Source organism: Homalodisca vitripennis, chromosome 6, assembly GCF_021130785.1.
Source record: "Homalodisca vitripennis isolate AUS2020 chromosome 6, UT_GWSS_2.1, whole genome shotgun sequence".
NCBI classification, from domain to species: domain Eukaryota; kingdom Metazoa; phylum Arthropoda; class Insecta; order Hemiptera; family Cicadellidae; genus Homalodisca; species Homalodisca vitripennis.
Window position 1 is genome coordinate 91,953,361 of NC_060212.1, and position 16,106 is coordinate 91,969,466.

Below are 16,106 nucleotides of genomic sequence, written 5' to 3' on the forward strand. Positions count from 1 at the left end.
AGACTGGGTGGGTGGCATGCTACTTACAATCCTTTTTACAGGTAGAACAGGCGCAGGTGCTGCGGTTTGATGTTGCGGTTGCAGTCTGCTCCAATTAACAAACCATCTACGTTTTCCGGGTTCATCCCCTGCAATGTCGTCTTCGGCTACATTCTGAGTGTCCCAATCCTGTGGAAAAACACATCAATATACAACTAATGCCATTCAAAGCTCGGGCTCCTGAAACCATTGTTAGTTAAATGAAGCCAAAGTCTGCATAAAGCTAGCTATACATATGTATATAAATATATATATATATATGGGTTTTCACAAAATTTAATAATAAACTGGCAATTTTGATACAGTAACATCTAGAATCTTTAGATAAATAAAATGTAGTATTTTACAGGCTTTTTTATTTGTAGGTACCAAACACCGAAGAGGAGTGGAATGCAATTATGAAAGCTTTTTGAAGACATTTGGAATTTCCCAAACTGTTGTGGTGCTGCTGTGATGGGAAGCATGTTGCTGATAAGAAAAACCACCAAACTCAACCTCAGAATTTTACAACTACAAAGGGACCTACAGTATAGTTAACTGTTAGCCTTAGTAGATGCTGACTATTGCTTCAGATACATAGACGTAGGTAGTGATGGTCGAGCGAGTGACAGCACCATATTTCCAGAACTTCTACTTTAAAACTGTGCACTAGAGCAAATTTGTTAAATTGGCCAGAGGGAGGGGTTTTAGTAGGAGACGATATCTTCCCTTTGGGAAGTAACTTGCTGAAACCTACGCTCATAGAAAGCTAACACTCCAAGAGAGGATTTTCAACTACCGCTTATCAAGAGCTAGGCGATTTGTAGAAAACGCATTCGGGATTTTATCGTCAAGGTTTCGTGTATTCAACACTCCGATCGCACTCAAGGTAGATACAGCTGAGCTTCTAACTAAAGCTTGTTGCTCAATCCACAACTGGCTTAGAATGACAGCTAGTCGGGCGTATTTACCACCAGGATCAGTGGACGAGGAGGACATCATTACGGGCCAACTCACCGGTGGCTCGTGGCGGGATGTACCAACTACATTGAGCCCGATGGAAAAGCAATATAAATCCAATAACTATGCACAGGATGGAGAAGATGTCCGCTATGCATATTCTTATGCTTTCATGTCCCATATGGCTGTACCGTGGCAGAAGAAAGCTGTTGGCCTAAGTAAATAAAAATGGACATTGATGGAATGGTAATATAGTACCATGAAATGTGACTGTAAATATCATATGTTTTCTCTTATTTTACAATTATGTAAATATATTATACCAACAATGTTGCGTTCATTATTTTAATCAATACTGTAATAAGTATAAGTACAGATTATAATGTTTATTTATATTAATTTCGTAATTACCAAACAGGACGTAATGTACTAAAAACTGAAAGATAAAATACCTTAATTACATGTGAAACAGAAAGTTAATCATGTATAATTTGTTTTTAAATTGTTGGTATAATTAATTTAAAAATAATTCAAACATGCTTAATTTCAGTTTCCTATTTCGTTTCAATATTTTTATCTCTTAATTGTTGTGCATTACAAGTTTGGTAGTTCTGATTTCCAGAAAAATAAAAAAGGCAGGGCATAAACAAGAATATGATGTTTTTATGTACTTACATACCGTATTTGATTTAATACAAAACTGTTTTTTTTTTTAAACGAGCCTTTTTAACCCATCTTCAGGATAAAAAAGGCTTGCTGACTTGAAGTTTGACCTGTCTATGATTAATTAATCATGTACAGTAATTAACTTACCATACTTGAAGATGATTGCCTCCCGGATAACACGCTATTCCAGAAAGCGTCTGCTGCACCAAACCAAACCAACTTAGGTTTATACACCTCACTTGCCCCGGCACCACTCTTCTTCGACTTCTTTACTTTGTTCAGTTCATTACGATATGCATCACGTAAGTTCTTAATTTTTTTCTTCAGCACATCTTCAGTCAACTATTATTCCATTAAGTCTGAGTTCATCAAGCAATTTGGCAAACGCCTGTTGCTTCGAGTCGCGTTTTAGATATTCAGGTGACCTAATGTCCCACAAACACTCATGCTTTCTGTAAATTTCAAGGAAAAGTAACAATTTGGTCACTACTCCACTTCACACTATCGGCCATCTTTAGTATAGAATCCGTATAAACTGACAAAACGTTATAAAAGGAGCAAAACACAACAACGAGTCGTCAGATCGCAAGCTACCGGCTTCTAGTCGGCGATAACACTATTCACACAGGGCGACAGGCTTGCTACCACTCGCGGCGAGTGTACCACGTGACACTTCAAGGTCAGCTACTGGCGACTACTCGCCCCAAAAGTTAAACATGTCCAACTTTACTCGCGAGTGAATTTTTTACTCGCCGGCGAGTGCTAGTCGCCGCTACTTACTGTTCACACATAGCGATTAGTAGCCGCTACTCTAGTCGCAGCGAGTAAAGTCGCCATGTGTGAACGCCCCTTTACTGTTTGCTGACGATATGAAACTTTTTCTTGAAGTGTCCTCCAGCGCAGACTGCGAACAACTTCAGCAAGCTCTTAACTGTATATCGAAATGGTGTCAGTGCAACGGGATGTCCATTAATGCCAGCAAGACCAAGCTTATGACAATCAAGAGAACCACCTCCACAATTGATTTCAAATACTCCCTTGATAACAAGCATCTTGATCATTGTACATCCATCAAAGATCTAGGAATATTTCTCGACTCCTATTGGCTACAGTCTCCATATTGACCAATTATGCTGCCGAGCGTCTGGTATGATGGGGCTGATTATGAGAACTGCTAGGCATGGCCTCGGCTCTAATGCTCTTGTACTCCTCTGCAAGTCCCTTGTCCTCCAGCTGCTCGAGTACGCTTCAGTTGTTTGGTCTCCTTACCAAGTGGGCCTCATTGACAGACTGCAGTCCATGCAAAATAAATTCCTTAGGTATTTGCACTGGAGAGAGCCTAATAGGCCTCTGAACTTGCTTCGGCTACATCCACTGGTCGTTAAAAGGGAGGTTGCAGATGTTGTCTTTCTTTATAAGATTCTCAACTTTGTGGTAGTCTGCCCCGCTGTTTTTTTTTAGCGAATTGCTTTTCGTCTCCCTGCTGGCACAAGGTCGCGCAGCCTCTTCGAGCTGAGCCACTCAAACCGCAACTATCTCCATTTCAGCTCTGTCCCAAGAATACTTCGGCTTGGCAACGAGTGAAGTAGACTTTTTCTGCAATCGACTGGGAGCTTTGAGACGTGCTGTGTTGACAGTGAGGCTGGAGACATTTGAGTCAGAGTGAGCTTGCCGAGTCCTGCACAGTATTACATTAATAGTTACTCGATTGTTATCTTTGATGATTTAGTCTTTTACTGTTATCATTATTGTTATTGTTGTATTATTATTTTTTATTACTTGTTATATCACTACTTGTTATTGTTGTGTATTGCACTATTGTTATTGGTACCACTTTCGTTATGTTTCACATTGTTTTAGTTTTATCTTTGTTATATCTGTTCATTTCACTATGTCTTAGGCATGGTCAATTGCTGAACTTGATTTTTCATACTGCACTTTATTATGAGAATTTATTACTGTTCTAGTCATCTTAAGTATTGTAATTTTTCAAAATGGTTATACCGTAGGAATGTAAATAAATAAATAAAAGACAAAATCTCAGTTGCTCCCGGCTTGTGCAAGCATGCATATAAAGTGATCGTACTCGCTTATGCGTTGACGGATTTCTTTAAAAAAGATACTGTTTTCATTGGTATGAATACAAATAAATAGTTAGTATCTTGTACATTTTTATATATGTAGGCTACCGGTTTCTTGTTTAACTTAAATTTTTTAAACAGACGCCATTTTGGAAAGGATAAAAGGATTTGGATGATGTTTTATTTTCAAAACCGTTTCCCGAAAGTTAATACAGTTATCAAGTTTCATAACATTATCTTAACGGATTCATAAGATATAATTCTTGTATAACAAATACATACTTATGGATGGATGGAAAACTAAAGGCTTTAGGAAATACATTCATATGAAACTTTTTTGCTCATTTTTATGTGTAGAGCAATATCAAAAAGTATGGGAACATTTTTACGAAACACCCTGTATGAATCATCTTGTATAGGTTTATTATCAAGGGAAAATATATCAATATATGATATATGTTCACTGATAGCATACATTTAGGTAATGTATTTCTTTATTGCTGCTCGTCTCCTCAATTAAATAAATAAATAATAATTTATTTTAATTTAACGTGTTATTTTGGTCTATATTTCCAGCTCCATGAAAAAATGAACTTAATTTTCAACTGCATCTACAGAATAGTAAATTGATTCTCTGTAAATTGTTTGTTGCGATTCCAGTTACAAATTAAAACTGCTGGAACAACTGCTGGAAGGTGAAATAAAAATAATAATTGAATTTTGTTTGGGAACCTCTTCACTTCCTCAATATTTCTTAAACACTGTAGTATCACTGAATTAATTAATTTTTGTAATTAATTTCTATAACATTAATAACTCTAGATTGAGAGAAGATTTATTTAACGCCTTCAGTTCTTATTTCAAATAAATAGTACTATCAATAATATATACTTACTGGAAGAGATTATTGTTAATAAGGGTATGTATGTGGAAATAGCCATATGCCACTCGTGTACAGCATGAAATCACGTGATTAACAACTCATGCGGGATGATTGACATGTGACATCGCACTGCAGAATGAACTGGTCTATATTATTGTCCATCTAGACTAACAGTTTATTTGTCAAATATTACGAGGCAGTTATTTCAACCAGTAAATATGTTTAACACATGTTTATTTATCTGAGTTACATTTAGTGTACAAAGAACTCTCCTCCTACATATTTTCTTCGTGCCCATTGTACATACCACAATTACATTAATGTGGTAATCGTATTAACTAATAAACTGTGTTTTGTAAAAGCCATATATTACGCGTTGACAAAATTGAATAATTAGTTATTCAAAGTTTTCTATTACGTGGGACACGCAAAGACAGAAACCTCCTTTCGTCATCAATTGATGGGAGAAACTGATTATGGCTCAAACAATAAAATAAACACGTTTTGTTTTATTTGATTTATAACTACAATGCAAATACACATGTAACCATTACTTAATAACAGTGGTTGATTAGATACAATTATCATAACAGTTAAAACCAAAATAAAAATTTGTCGTATAATCCCATCAAGTACATATATAATAACTGGAATATACAATCTAAAATACAGAGGTATTTAATTAAAATGGACACAGATAACAAGGCCAACAGGCATACTAAATAGAGACTTTGTATGGCCAACAGATGTGACTGACATTTCCACAGAGAAATAATAGAAAAATGTTTATCATCTGTCACTCAAATTGACTCTATATATATATATATATATATATATATATATATATATATATATATATATATATATATATATATATATATATAAAATATATATATATATATATATATATAAAGATATTTAGGCCTTTTACATCGTGATTTGTGCAAATTTTATGGGAATGTTATTTGTTTATGTATTTGTATGTGTGTTGTGTTGTATAGTATGAGAAAGGCACCCATCATCACGGCTACTAAGGTCCGACGATAAAGAGTAACCTTCGGAGCACGTAACCGTAGGAAAAATGACTTTGGATGGATTGAGGGTAGTATACCAAACCTAATTTTATTTTTAGTGATCGGAATATAACCTGGCTCTGTAATTTCGAGCTATCTCTGGTCCGACTTACCTCAAACAACATATAATGTTATGTTGCATGTCTACCCGTAGTGAGACCGGACACATGATGCGAAATAGCTTAACAAACCAGTAAATGCAAGGGTGTTATCATCTATACTCATTAGTAATAAGTTATCACACTAAAGTACATAATTCATTAGTTAACCTAAGGGTAAAACAAACTTTTTATAATCAGTATTTTTAGAAAGAAACGTTTGTAAAGCCATCCACAACTTTTTTAACAATTAAGTATTATGTTTTATTTCTATTATGTCGAAATATATAAGCCTTAGATATACATCATTTCTAGAAATTTTGCAGCCTTCAAGCGAATGTCATCAATTCTATCAATATTAACCTTAAAAACATTTATCGTACATCACTTAGAGCTTTAATTTTTTTATTAATCTTCCGTTACATTTGTAACAAATTAATAAGTTATATCACCTTTTTATGAGTCTCTATTAAACACATCCTTCCAATTGAAACGCATTAGGTTCCGTTACCACCTGCGGAATTTGCAACTTTAAAAAGAGGGTAAGCGATTTTAGGTTAACTGCATTAAAATACAGTGAGGAAACAGCTAGGCACATTATTTTGGATTGTCAGAGTCTTACAAATTGAAGAAGAAACCTATTATAAACCTCAAAATCAGATGATTAATTTGAAAACGTATTGGGCAGAAATACTTTTGATCTTGTAGAAGGTAAAGGAGTAGTATGGCCTTACTAACATAACTTGGGGTGCACAATAAGCTTAGGGTTACGCGCTGGGATCTAGGAGTCCTTATAAACCCTTCTGAATCTGTTCTAATGTAAACCAGAACTACATATTCATTGCACTGAATTACCTGGAGATTGTATAGACATAAATATTGTGTAACGGAGGGAATCTGTTTCGATCTCAGATTCAAAATCTGTGCTCCACGTTCGGTGAGGTTCAATAAAGCACTAAAAGCATTTTAGTATAAGGATTTTTAATCCAAAATCAAACACTATTAATAAAAAACAGATATTATAAGATATACTAACATATCTTAAAGAGTATTATGATGACTAATAAATAGCTCGTTGGAGGAAGAAATAAAATACAAAATTGAATTCTTTTCCCCATTTGTTGCAGTAAATTAAAATCTTTCTTCGTGTTACTGTATAGTTGAGGAATAATGTAAACGTGACTACTTATTTAATTAAGAAATAATAATGTGTAAATTTCAGACTAACTTTGGATGTATAATAAAATAGAAAAATACTAAGATAACTGAAGTCTCAAACTGGAGGATATAAGATATAGGACTTGTTAGGAGGCGAGTCACGTAAGTTATTAGTCCCACGTGTGTTCGGCTGTGTCTCTGGCCCTTCGTCAGTTGTCAGTACCATTGGCAGGAAGTTGGCATCACTGAGAACTTTGGAAATGATACAATTGGAATTGATTAAAGTTCACTACTAACGCCTGATAATGGCATACGCATCAACGTATGGTACCCTCATATGAAAACACAGATAGAAACTTGTAATTTAGATAAAGTGTTTACATCTTGTTGGAGCGCGTATATGCTTCCGTTGTTCTGAGGTTATCAGTCAATACACTTTTTGAACGGTATCATTGAATCACCAGACATTTTCCAAACCACTGAGCTTGAACTTCCAAGAGAAACTCGCTCCGGATATCTCTTCACCAAGCGTTATCAGCAAATAACCTACAACTATCATGACTGTATTCATCTACTCCTAAGTGACGCCAATGATGTGGGAAATGATTCAGACACCTTTGATCAATCTATTGAAGCTTATAGAAAAAGTCTCATCCTTTCCTTAAAGATTTATCTGTAAAGGAGTTCTGAATAATAGTATTATTTTTACTATTTCTTTTATATATTTGTCAGAATATTTTATAGTTCTTCTTGTATTTACAATTAGAACCATTATTATGTTTAATGTTCATTGTAATGTGTATTATTGGTAGTTGTTATAATATTTTTAGATCGCAATTTCTATACACTAATTGCTTACAATTAATTGTTATAACTGATATTTGTGTATATTGAGAAGGTGCAGGAACTTAAAAAATAATAGTACTATATTAATAATTTGTAACCACAAAAGTAAGTAAATTTCATGATAATTTATTTAATATCCTTTACATTATAAATTATCTTTTGGAGACGTATCTGCTAAAACTCCTCACAAACTTTGTGCTACTTTATATTTTAAATCATCAATAATTTTGTCATTATGTTCAAAATTCACTGTAGTTTTGAAAGAAATCCGTAGCCAGTTTGCCTTATGATTTCCATTATTTTAAACATAGTCGTCTTACTTTAACAGTCGTAAATGAGATACATCGTTTATTAGAAAAAATTATTACTTAATATAAAAAACAAGATTCAAACAAGGAGGAACTCAAAGTTATAAAAATCTTCTTAATTTTCTTTGATGGATGTTCAACATTTCTTTCGTAACATTAAAAACTGTAACTCCGCTGAACTTGGCTAAAACCGGTCCCTAGACATTGCGGTTCTGTCAGCAACAACTTGTGTTGCCGAGAGGGTTACTTTGTTGTTGGGCACGAGTATGTCACAAACGTGTGTACACTCTACAACCACCACCCCGGGTACAAGCAGTCAGCTGTATTAGGTGTTTAACAACATATGACTTTCTGGATGGTCTCTTTGTGATTTCACAATAAAGATTTATGAAAACAATATTATGTGTTAAGACATCCACATTTGCTTGCATAAAACTACTGTAATGTGCTTTGTAAAATATCCAAATTTTTCACTGTTTTGTTAGTTTATTTTTACTCAATTATAATTCGTAAATCTGAGTATAACTGTACTAAAATCATGTCATAATATTGATAGTTAGAATATGAATAAAAGCAATATTTTTATTACTTTCAATTTTCAATAACTAAGCGGTACATGAACTGCTTTGACTGTAATACTAGCAATGCTACTGTTACTTTGATATTATCGTTACATTGTTACTTTATATTATGATTCCAACAGCATATAATATAATATGTAATAAACAGTAAAATAAATAAAAAGGTCATTAAGGATTGGTGTCCAGTACATAAGATTCGTTAGACAAGATCTTAAAGTTCAAGTTATTAAAGGTATTTGTATTAGAGAAATATGTTGGACCTCTAACTAGTAGCGGTCCCAGTTTGCTCAGTCTAGGGGGTGGGAAGGGTAGGTGTGGTTTTCACAAGTTAACGGCGTAGTAGAGTTAACTGTTAACGGTACTATCCGAGGGCGCCACCTTGTTTCCAGTAGTAGTGTGGTAGGAGAACGGAGTCAGAACAAGGAAAAAGACCCGTTACTGAATGATGTTGTAAAATTAATGACCTTATAACCAACCAAAGTAAGAGTGAGTTAAATACAAGGTAAATTTAAGAAAAGGAAATACATGTAAGAAAGCTAACCTCATTCAATGTAATCATTAAGTTTAGAAAAATTCTAAGAGCCTGTTTTTTTTATTGCACAAGAAACATTTATCAAATGAAATATTTATTAAAATTATGTAATTTTACATTTCATATCATGGAAAAAGGTTTGATTACCATTTCTGTATTTGGATCTCAACAGTCTGAGGGTACAGGTAACCCTTAGATTTATCAATACAATATACCCTAAAACACCAGTAATTATACACTAAACAACATTACCTTGGCCGGCCACTAGTACTTCTGGTATTTTACCCATAGATATCAATCAAAACAATACTTACATAAACTAGACACATATTTACACAAAGCACATTAAACATCAATATGTATCCAATAAAGAAAGATATTTATAAGTAATTATTCGACTACGTAGATCACAACCATACGCCTCCGTAAGGGCTCACGGTCAGGGAGGAAGGCACAGTAGCAGGTATGGCACGGGCACTGGGTAGGTAGTGGTACGCAGACCTATGTGGAGGCACACAAACCGCTCCCGAACAAATCCCTGAGCACAATTCAGACAATAGAATCTACAAAAATATTTGACACTAAAAGATGTATAATAGTTGCTTCAGAATAGCACGTCAAATTTATGTTAACAATAATAACAATGAAACCTAAATATTCCGTGAAATAATCTTAACATGAAGTATTTTGAGAGATATATAATCGGTTTGTAATGTAAATAACCCCAAAAATTAACTATTAGTCAATTACTCAATCTACAGTAGTCAATATAATGAGATATAGTTAATTAAATTCCAAAAATAAATTATTAACTAAAATAAGCTTTAAATAGAATTCACTTGAAAACATCTTTTCATATTTGTTTCCTATTCTACAAATGCCTTTTCTTACTTACATTTTGACAAAGCACGTAGCATAAATTACCAACATTTATTATCCTGAATTTACAAACAACAGCAAAAATAAAACAGACTAACAGATAATTTTTTAACTTATAGGCCACACAACACTATTTATTACCTAAAGTACATTTTGTTGTTATTTCAAATGCATTATTTAAAATAAAAGTTCTAACCATTGCAACAACATATGTTTGGATCTAAGAAAATATGAACCATTAAAACACTATGATAATATTTACAATCTGAAATTATTTATATTTATGAGTACAACTTACAAATTAATAAAGGCTCAAGTAATTTCTGCTTCTTAATTTCACTAATATATTTACTCTGGTTGGTTGAGAAAACTAAAATTAATTCCAAGTATCTGTATTCAAAAGTATTTATAATTTCTTGGTAGCACACATTATTTGACTTAAAAGAATATTAAAATACCTCACCTTGGCAACAATCCAGTAATGGGCCAGGAAGGGAGCAATGTAGGTAAAGACATTATAGATAACCTCGTGGAGACTCAATTTCCAACTGAACAATCTTCAAACTATCGCCATGAGAGAGAGAGGATAAGCCTCGTGAAGCCTGACAGTCAGTAACAAAGTCCAACAGGAAGTAGTAGTCAATTGTTGTTTGGCCAGCTGGAGCTGCAGCTGTTTAATAGCCAGCTGATATGGATTTTCCAGGTTGATCAGGCCTGTCTGCCAAAGTTAATAAAATCTAATTCTTACTCTCTGTTATAAAATTTAAGGTTCACAAAAAAAAATGTTACACCACCCCCTCTCTCATGAGAAAAATTTCCCAAATTTTCATCCGTTACTGAAGATAAGGTTTTAAGTCCGAGGTATGCCAGGTGCCCATGAATTGCCCATCTTCTGATTGGAGCTGATAGGTCACTGGAGATATTTTCTTCTTAATTCGGTAAGGCCCAACAAATTTTGGAAAGAGTTTGGATGACTTGTAGTTGACTGCATCCGCTTGGGTGAAGTTCCTCTTCCATACAAGTTGACCTGCTTTAAACTGCTGCTCTCTCCTCCGCAGGTTGTATCGTTGAGCATTAATCTCATGTGCCTTCTTCATCCTTTCTTTGATCTCCTTAAAAACTTCATTCAAGCGCGTCAGTTTCTGGAGGTGATCACCTGCATCGGAAAGCTGAGGCAAATCTTCTTCACCAAGATTCCCAGATCCCTCACCCGATAAGTTGATCTCATGTCCGAATACAAGAAAGGCTGGAGAATTACGAGTGGTCTCATGTACTGCCGTTCGTAGGGCACACCCAATCTGAGGTAACTTAATATCCCAATTGCGGTGATTATCCCCAACATAAGATCTCAACATATTCCCTATAGTTCGGTTCACCCGCTCCGTCGGGTTTGCTTGAGGATGATGACTAGGAGTGTAGATACTCTTCACTTTATATTAATTGAGCAAATCTCGAAATGGTTGACCAGTGAATTCAGATCCATTGTCGCAAATCACAATGTTAGGAACCCCATATACCAAGAATACATCTTCCTCCAAACGTTTAGCAACAAGTCTTGCAGTTGCTGCTCTTAATGGAAACAGAAGGGTATACCTGCTGAAGTAATCCAGCACTACCATCAGGTACTTGTAACCTCTTGATGATCTTACAAAAGGTCCCATCAGATCCAGACTTATTGTCTGCCACGGTCGGTCCACTACTCTCTGAGACCCCATAAGTCCTGCTGGCTTTAAGGTAGCATACTTAGCTTGCTGACACACCCTACAGCGAGAGACATATGTTGCGGTGTCCTTCCTCATCTTAGGCCAATAGTACTTCTGTAAGAGTCTGTGGTAGGTTTTATACGTGCCCAAGTGTCCAGATGTAGGAGCGTCATGAAATTGTTTGAAGAGTTTCCCACGCTGATCCTTGGGTACAACTAGCTTCCAATCTTCTTGCTCATCACCAACCGAAGTAGATGAAGGGACACACTTCCAGAGCTGATTATCGACCACTTTCCATGAAGAGTAAAGGTCAGGCTTTTCTTTTACTGAGTCGATCATCTTCAGATACCACTTGTTCTCAATCGGAAAACAGTTAGTTAGGGAATCAACGATAAATTCTGCAGGTACAGATTCTAATGGGTTCCTAGATAAAATATCCGGAACAACGTGTTCTTTACCTTTGCGATGCAGCAAAGTGAAGTTAAAAGGTTGAAGACGTAATGCCCACCGTGCCAATCTTCCTTGAGGATCTTTTAAATTATGAAGCCATAACAAACTGTGATGGTCAGTTACAACAACAAAGTGAACTCCTTCTATATAAGGGCGGAACCTTTCAATTGACCAAATGACGGCCAAACACTCCCGCTCTGTAGCAGAAAACTTTTGCTCAGTTTTGCTCAATGTCCGACTTGCATAGGCAATCACATTTTCTCCTTCCTCTGACATTTGGGAGAGTACCGCTCCAACACCAACAGCCGAAGCGTCACAAGAAATGGTAAATTCCTTCCCAAAGTCTGGGCAAGAAAGGATTGGAGATTTTACAAGGTTACCCTTTATATCTTCAAAAGCATTCTGAGCTTCAATGGTCCACTTAAAGTTGTTATGTTTCCTCAGCATTGAAGTAAGAGGATAAAGACGAGAGGCAAAATTTGGGATAAACCTCCGATACCAACTTGCAGTACCGCAGAATGCACGGACTTCCTTCACTGAGCGAGGGGTAGGAATTTCCAAAATGGCTTTCACCTTTTCAGGGTCAACTCTCAGGCCATTAGCATCGACAATATAGCCCAAATATCGAAGTTCAGGTTGGCAAAATCGGCACTTGTCTTGATTTAAGGTTAGATTAGCTGCTGCTAGCCGCTTGAAGACTTCTTCCAGAATTTCAAGATGTTTCTCAAAGGTCTGTGTGACTATTATTACGTCATCAAGGTAGATAAAGACAAAAGGTTGCAAGTCCATCCCTAATATAATATCAACCAACCGTTGCCAGGTGGCTGGTGCATTGTGGAGTCCAAATGGGAGAACATTAAAGTGGAAAAGACCTCTTCCTTGGGGCAAAACTCGTAGGTTTATTAAGTGCATGAACTTGATGATTTGAGGAATTCTTGCGATTATCAGTGCGAGAGTAAGCTAGATCAGGTTCTAAGACGGTGTCTGGCCTAGGAGGAGGCCTACTATTTGTAGTTCTCAATCTTCCCAGCTCAGCCTTACGTCCCATTTGTCTGTCGGAGTTCATCAATAGAAGAGATCACAAACATACAGAGTTTGTCCTGCAAATAATGATTTAGATTCTTAAGAATCTGACGAAGCCTGATGGGTTCCGGAATTGGATTTGACAAACGACCATAAAGACCCTCCATAGAAGCAATGAAAAGATCAATATGCTCTTGATCGCCTTGAGTTCTGTTCATAATCTCCTGCAGCAACATATCGTCATAATCCGGCGTCTGAAAAACAAGTTTCATCTCCGTACACAATTGCTCCCAGTAATTGACTCTGCCCTCGGTCGACCGATACCAAATTAAAGCATTGCCGGTAAATAAATCAACTGCTGACCTAAAAAGTTGAGCTTCAGAAACTCCGCGAGCATGACGAAGTTCCTCAACCCGCTGCAAAAATGCACCAATGCTCTGGCCAGGACCATTACTAAACTGTAAACCCCATTTGAAGACTGGTATAGGTTTTGCAGTTTCTGCCTCTATACATGACTGATCAGATTTCAGTTTCCTATTTTCAACCATAGTAGATATTCCTTGTCCAGCATGTCCAAGAGGGGGAAGGTGCTTTTCTTGTGCGATATTCTTCCGATTTACATTTCCTTCAGAGGGTGGAGTTTCTGTATTGGTACCTTGGGAAGTGCCTCCTTCTTCCGCAGTATTCACTGACGTATCTTCACTCGCCTTCTTTTCTTCAGCTCCGTCCAGCTTCTCCGTTACCTTAGATGAGGGGGAAAGGAAGGTATCCAGCATGTGTTTTGATCTCTGTAATAAGTCGTCTTTCTTCTCCGCTGTGTCTTTATCCCAGTCCAGATCCACAGGTATACGCTCCACTCGCAAGTAAAGATGCCAAAGGCGGGCAGAAAGTCTTCGATATTCATTGTCTTTTGTATTTCCTTCATAATCTTCAACTAGCTCTGACAGGTCATTGAATTTTTCCTCACATTCTTCAAGTTCGGTTTCAGCATTTAGATTACTGATAACGTCTTCCTTAATCTCAACATTATCAAGAAAAGCTTGAGAGAGCCTGGATCTAAATTCATTTGCATTTCCTGTAGTAGCTAAACCTCTAAGTTTCAACTCATATTCATTTTCATGACGACGTAAATAATATGCATTCATGGTGACAGCAGAAACCAAATTCCAAAGTGAAAACGAACACTCACACAATTTAAGAAAAGATAATAGAGGTGTAACAGTCAGTAAACAAAACCACTAATAATTACGAGTACCGACAAAAGTGTTGCAATATACAAGTTAACCAACCATAATGTCAATATCAATCACCATCACAAAAAAAAAAAAATCACAAATATATTTAGTCCCCACACAAGCCAGGTCCCACGTTGACAGCGCCAAATGTAGCGGTCCCAGTTTGCTCAGTCTAGGGGGTGGGAAGGGTAGGTGTGGTTTTCACAAGTTAACGGCGTAGTAGAGTTAACTGTTAACGGTACTATCCGAGGGCGCCACCTTGTTTCCAGTAGTAGTGTGGTAGGAGAACGGAGTCAGAACAAGGAAAAGACCCGTTACTGAATGATGTTGTAAAATTAATGACCTTATAACCAACCAAAGTAAGAGTGAGTTAAATACAAGGTAAATTTAAGAAAAGGAAATACATGTAAGAAAGCTAACCTCATTCAATGTAATCATTAAGTTTAGAAAAATTCTAAGAGCCTGTTTTTTTTATTGCACAAGAAACATTTATCAAATGAAATATTTATTAAAATTATGTAATTTTACATTTCATATCATGGAAAAAGGTTTGATTACCATTTCTGTATTTGGATCTCAACAGTCTGAGGGTACAGGTAACCCTTAGATTTATCAATACAATATACCCTAAACACCAGTAATTATACACTAAACAACATTACCTTGGCCGGCCACTAGTACTTCTGGTATTTTACCCATAGATATCAATCAAACAATACTTACATAAACTAGACACATATTTACACAAAGCACATTAAACATCAATATGTATCCAATAAAGAAAGATATTTATAAGTAATTATTCGACTACGTAGATCACAACCATACGCCTCCGTAAGGGCTCACGGTCAGGGAGGAAGGCACAGTAGCAGGTATGGCACGGGCACTGGGTAGGTAGTGGTACGCAGACCTATGTGGAGGCACACAAACCGCTCCCGAACAAATCCCTGAGCACAATTCAGACAATAGAATCTACAAAAATATTTGACACTAAAAGATGTATAATAGTTGCTTCAGAATAGCACGTCAAATTTATGTTAACAATAATAACAATGAAACCTAAATATTCCGTGAAATAATCTTAACATGAAGTATTTTGAGAGATATATAATCGGTTTGTAATGTAAATAACCCCAAAAAATTAACTATTAGTCAATTACTCAATCTACAGTAGTCAATATAATGAGATATAGTTAATTAAATTCCAAAAATAAATTATTAACTAAAATAAGCTTTAAATAGAATTCACTTGAAAACATCTTTTCATATTTGTTTCCTATTCTACAAATGCCTTTTCTTACTTACATTTTGACAAAGCACGTAGCATAAATTACCAACATTTATTATCCTGAATTTACAAACAACAGCAAAAATAAAACAGACTAACAGATAATTTTTTAACTTATAGGCCACACAACACTATTTATTACCTAAAGTACATTTTGTTGTTATTTCAAATGCATTATTTAAAATAAAAGTTCTAACCATTGCAACAACATATGTTTGGATCTAAGAAAATATGAACCATTAAAACACTATGATAATATTTACAATCTGAAATTATTTATATTTATGAGTACAACTTACAAATTAATAAAGGCTCAAGTAATTT